The sequence below is a fragment of the Triticum aestivum genome, chromosome 4B, assembly GCF_018294505.1.
Source record: "Triticum aestivum cultivar Chinese Spring chromosome 4B, IWGSC CS RefSeq v2.1, whole genome shotgun sequence".
Taxonomy (NCBI): domain Eukaryota; kingdom Viridiplantae; phylum Streptophyta; class Magnoliopsida; order Poales; family Poaceae; genus Triticum; species Triticum aestivum.
Window position 1 is genome coordinate 344,815,352 of NC_057804.1, and position 6,576 is coordinate 344,821,927.

Here is a 6,576-nt window from a genome sequence, read left to right on the forward strand (position 1 = left end):
GCATGACCACTAAATTTTCGTGAACTTCTAGATGCATTGGTGAGTTTTCTCTTGACACTGCTTGCATCGGGTGATTTAATGCACCTCGAAATCCAACATGTGATGGCACTACTACTACTAGTAGAATTGAGACTTATAAAACGGAAAAACAATTTTTTTAGATGGTCCCTATAAACCCTAGTGGGTACATACTCCGTAAAATCAGATTTTCCCAAAACTAAGTCGCTCAACCTTTATTTCCTTGTTTCCCTTCCTGCCTCCTTGCCTCGAATAGACTATGCCAAACTCCCCTGCCTGCCGCGCGAGAAAAGACCCGCCTTCACCTTTTTTAGTCCAGGTTTGTATCGATGGATCACGCGAAGCAGAAAAAACCAAGTTGTGTCTTGTACTCCTCCGTCGACGCTCGCTTTGATGAATTCTGTACTTCCTCTCGCTGACATGTGGGACATATAGCAACCGGGTCAACGTGTCAAGCACCAAATAATAGTGCAGAACAACAGGGGGGACGCACCCCAGTCGTATCGCCCTAGTAGTAGAAATGAGCAATGAGACATCAAATCACAATGCCGCACCTTCCCAGATGGACGAATCAACCATTATTTCACACTTCTATTCACCATCATCTCCTTTAAGAAAACCACATAGTAGCTTCTGCCTCAAGAGGGACACGCGCATCGCCTTGGTACATCATGACACATGGGACTGCATGACAGGCAATGCTCCCCCACCCATCGCTGGGTAAAATCGCCTCATTTTTACTACTTCCTCCATATCGGTTTACATGGCATGCACGTTGTTCTAGGTTGAGAATTTAACTGGCTATATATGTGATGAATAGTATATGTTTAGAAACTACATCCGCTTAAGAATCCAATGATATACTCTTTGTGGCATAGTAACTCATATTTAGTCAGTCAAATGGATGCCCTAGAACTACGTGCACTCCCTATAAAGCGAGACGGAGAGGGTAGTATAGTATGTATCTTTTTAGATCAATACAGTCGGGATTCACCAAGGAGCAAAACCAAGTGGTAGGCTACTCCTGTCGTGTTGGCGTAGCAACTCAAGCAGGGTCAGTCCAAACACGAAATGGCGACACACTGAACATGACCCCTTTGTCCGACATGTGGATCATCCACCTTCTTGTTCCACATGTGATGCACCAAATTACAGTTCGGAGCAGCGGTTGGAATTGGAGGTACCCCGGTCGTAGCGCCGCAGTAGTAGAAAATGAGCAATCAGGGGTCAAATCACAAAGCCCCACCTTTCCCGCATTAAGCTGGATGGACGAAGCAACCAACATTTCACTCTAGGGCGCGAGAGCATAAAGAAAAGAGAAAACTAAAGTGGCAGCTACCTAGGGCACCCTAGGGTAGGGGTCTCCACTACAAATCCTTTTTTTGAAAGCGCCTCCACTACAAATCCGCTTCTCCCTCGTCCTCTTGAAGAAAACCGATGGTGCATGCGGCGGTAGGGTTTGTAGGAGTACTAAGGCGTGTGGGGCCACGTCGTAGTAAACGGGAGAGGGATTGAGTTCGAGTCGACACCTTAGTATGTGTGGGCCACTTGGTTTTACGGGAACGAGGCATCATTTTGGGTTCGGGGACCAGTGGAAATATACGTACAAATACTTGTGGATGTATGTTCGACCGAAAGGCAATGATGTATGGGGCCGGCATTTTGATATACCCGCGGCCGCATGAAATTTGCTACTCTACTCAAAACTAGTAAGGTACACATGAATTGAACACATGAGATTTGGAAACCAAATTATGAATAAATACACACTATAGCTTGTAAAGCTTTGAGTCATATATGCATGATCTAGATGTTTGTTTAGTTTATATAGTTCATCTCATTCAAAATCAATTAGTTTTATAAAAATGTTAAGATTCATGGGGTTCTGCATTGTAAAGCACAATGTAAAAAACAAATAATGGCAATTCATTTACAAAAAAAAGTTTGGGCAATTATTATACGAAAGATTCTAGAACAAAGGAGAAGTGCTTGTGTTTTGAGGTTTGTGCATTATGCTTAAGTTCAACCATGGAGTCTTCTAAATTGTACATGTGGCAGAATCTGGTGGAATATTGATGATATCCAACGGCTAGTAGTTCTCGGATTTGCCATCTCTGCACTGTTGGATTAGCTTCATCCAGCGACCATCTTTCAAAGTTATTCACACACTATATAGTTCTTGTGCCATAGTTGCATGTCTTGGAAAAAAGCTACTAGTGGGTTGCACTAGCTATTTAGGAATAGAAGATGTAAACATGGAAGCTGTAGGGAAAGAGATGACATGGAGTATCTCAATTCCTACGAGTAGGGATTGGAAAAGAGATGTCATTTGGTTCACATCATAGGAACTTTTCTATTGAATCTAGAGATGACATGTATCTCATTTCCTATGAGGAGGGATTAGAAGAGAGATGTCATTTGGTTCATATCATAGGAACTTTTCTATTGAATATACGCTATTATTTTCCTTTGAAATTATGGGAGTATAGGAATCCATTCATATGAACCAAGTGGCTCTAAAGCTATAAAAATGATATCATGTTTATTTCCTTTGAAATGTGGAGTATATGAATCTATTCCTATGACCAATTGTCTCTAAAGGAAAAAATCCTATAAAAATCATATCATATAGAGTTCCTATGATATTCCTCCACACCAAAGGATGGTTGAAATTGCTGCAGGTGATACGATGGTATTTCTTTGTAGGCTCCTCCCCATCTTTATAGTTACCTCTCGAAGATGAATGAAATGATATATACTGGGTATTCTATATGTGCATTTTGGTACATGAAAACTTGGTAAAAGTTTGCGAGGTTCAAATTTTCAATAAAGCTATATGCACTGCATTTTGGAACGGAGGGAGCATACGGCAGTTGCTAACACTCACGTGGAAGATTTGTGTGTAGGAGGAGTGGCTGTTCTGTTAAATGACATGGCAAAACTGACACTGTCGGATGCCGATCTAATGGTTCTTACGGCGTTCGACAGGAAAAGGCTTGTGGCGAACGTTTTTCAGATAATGATTTACGGACACATGTATTGCATTGATACATGCCCCCTCTCTCTCATGCACACACACCCCCTCATGAGTCATGACTCTCCCAAGTCCTCTCGCACCCACCGTCTATCTACAGGTAGACGTCACACACATATGTGCTCTTCACACCCTACCCTCAGGACTTCTAAAAAACAAAAGACACCGCACACATTTTATTTTAGCTCACATGTCACACACTTATACTATTACTCTTGTGGCGAACGTTCTTTGGGCATAGTATATTGTACTCTCACGAAGAGAAGTGGTGCACGCACGCGCTATTTCTCTCACACACACTCGCGGGTACACGTAGGAGTGCATTTTTTTGAAACTAGTACAACAAAATCACTCCACTATATATAAGCAGAAGCCTTAGCGCTTGCTTTACTAGGGTTCCTCTCTTTCACTCTCTCATGCTCACCAGATGTAAGCAAGACATGGGTGGCCACATTCTCTCTCTGCTCACGGCTCGTCACAAATCCGGCGAGACTACCTCCCGGGGCAGGGGTGTAGGTGCATCCTTCATGCTGTCGTCGACGGCGAGGGAGGAGACCAACGGCTGCCCGCGCGTCCCGATCAGCGGTTGTGCCATTCTCTCCAAGAGAGCACCGGCTCGGGAGGGCCTCCGACCCCTTCTTCCTCCCAACGGTATTGTGGACAAGATGCGGCCTCTCGATGTCGTCTTTCCCACATGACGATGACCCTCAGGTATATATTCCTTCGAAACCTGCCTTGCTCTACTGCCCCAGCTCCCCACTTGGCTGCGTGTGGATCTTTTTCTACTTCCGTCCGCTATTCCAAAGCCATATAGACTTTCACTATTATTAGAGGTAAAGCTAGTTCATACAGTCAACTCTAAGAGTTGGTTCAAACAGGGAAGAAAGTGGGAAAGCTGTAGCATGAATCTAGGACTTGGTTCTAAGAGGAAACGAGGGAAAGTAGTAGATACTGGCTACCCAACCGATCTCTTGGTTGAAAAGGCAAAGAAAGCATGGTGGATGGTGAAGGGTGGGGGGAAGTGGACCTGTCTCTTAGTTGAAAAAGGAAAGAAAGTGAGGGGTGTTGGGGGACAACGCAAATGAAAATGAGCAGGTCTAGATTTCATGTGCTCACATAGGAAAATGTCGCCAAGGAGATAAAAAATTGGATAAATGCAGAAATGTTGCCTGAGTGTTTGCCACTCTCGGCAACCACATCTGCCTCACCACTTTATTCCCCTGCTTTCCCTATGCACATATCGCTACCGTTAATGTAAAATCACATGAAGCATTAAGCAATGCCACCTAATGTCACTATAAGTAATGGTCTAGTGCCATCGATAAATTGAAGCAATGCCACCACCATTTTGTGAAGTGCTTCCGTCTTGCTTTATTTCCCATGAATTGTGTTTTTGCAGTTACACTTAAATCTCACACCGCTAACATTGATTCATTCCAGTGGAACTACAAAAATTTGATTGCACATTTACTGACCATGTGCTACCCCCATGACAGTAATACTAATGCTATTGTTTTGCATGTCAATCTAGTGGCAGTGTTGATGTGATGTGATGCTACTTACTTAAGGGCACTTTCATACTGACAATCTAGTGCCAATTATAACATAATAGATGTTGTTGTTAATCATACGCCACTGCAAATATCTATCACTGTTTAAATAACCGTATTTCATATTTGCGCAAATAGGGATGTCTGTCTCCATATCGTTTCTATCTGCACAATCAAAAGTACACACCTCAGTTTTAGTACAACTACACAAAATGAGATGGCTATTCCTAGCTGCCGTCCTCTAACCACCAGTGTTCCAGGTATTCTTACATTGGTAGTAACTAGGTAGAATGACCAATGCAATCTAAAAGAAGCTTATTCGTACATTTTACTTCCTGATTGCAGTGCAGGGACAAGCGAAAACAACTGCATCCTAGTCCGGAATGCACTTTCTACCAGTTCGTCCATGGACCGAGGACTAGTTTGCACGGCTGCACGGCGGTTTTTTTGGACAGGTGCACGGAGAAGAGGCATTGTGGTCTACTTATTTATGTAAATAGCGGTGCTTAAATTTAGTGGAATGCACAAGAATTTCAGCTGGCTAGTACACTGCATGGTCCAGTTCAACATTCTAGCTAAGAGCACAATTATAATTGGTTATTCTAGAATGAGAGAACCTAACCCTGGATGGTGGCAACAAGAAAAAACCAAAGTGAACTCCAAGAAATTTAAGCCTGCCGGGAGGCCCTTTGCTTAGAGAATCCTTGCTTGTTTTTTCCTGATTTGTAAACCTTCTCACAATTTTGTCTTTTGCTATGAACTAGTATATGTTTGTTATGTTCTATGAATCATTGAGGTGTATAAAATTGCTTAACTTATGCTTTTCAAGTTTTTTTATGAAGCCGAGTTTAATGTGAGTGTTCCACATGAATGCTGGACTAGCGTGTGAACATTTGGAATTTACATTGTGGCCTCAGTTAACTGCATGAACCACTGTAACAAGATACATAGTTGCTTATATGTTAGACACCAGATTGTTGATTGTTAGCTGGTCGATAGCCTAGTGTTGAAGCGAGCTGAGCCAATGTGCCGTGTTTTGCACAACTACTTACAAGTGGGGTAGCACCAACAGTGTTTACAAGTACTTATGTATACATCAGCGCATAGTTCTCGAACAAGTACTCTATTTCATAAAACACACACTGCTCATATGATAAACCGTGACTACTTATGTCTTACCATGCCATATTCATGAAAAAACTAGTGAGGGCACATCTATTTCGGCAATAATTACAATGGTTCTCACATGATTCACGGTCACACAAAAGTAGCGACAATTCCCATAGACGGATTCAAACAAAGTACTAGCCCCAAAGGGCTCGATAACAGGCAAGGTTTGGATAATTAGACACAATCCAAACTACTATTAAACACTAGATGGGGCAACTATCTCATGCCTCGATCTAATTTGGGCTGGACACAAGACGGACCTTGCCATGAACATCATCGAGGACGTCCGGCAGCAGCTCAATCCTGTGAACCTTCATGAAGATAACCTTGTGGCTTTGCCGCTCATAAACTTGTTTGTGGAGGCATGCCACGTCATCTTCCTACGTAAGCTTGACAAGAACAGTATGCCTCACAAACAAAGGAGTATATTTGAACTTCTTGTGCTTCAGTACACCTAGGACAACACGCCTTACAACAGTGAGGCTGGAATACAACTCGACATTGGTATAAGCCCAAATGGCTTCCAGGATCCAACAACCTAAGAACTCTGTTTTCCCAGTGCGTATATTCAGGTCATCCGCCTCATAGCGAGTGACATGTACAACCACACAATCCTTGTCTGCATCAGGGCTCTAATTGAAATAGAAACAAATTCTGAATTACTTTCCAGTATAAAAAACAAAAGTTATTTAAACCACTATGTATAGCATGGCATCGAAGCTAATAATTTTTTTGCATTATTCATCACCATATACTTAGATGAAAAACCACAATTGATATCGGCAAAGAAGAAAATCACCTTGG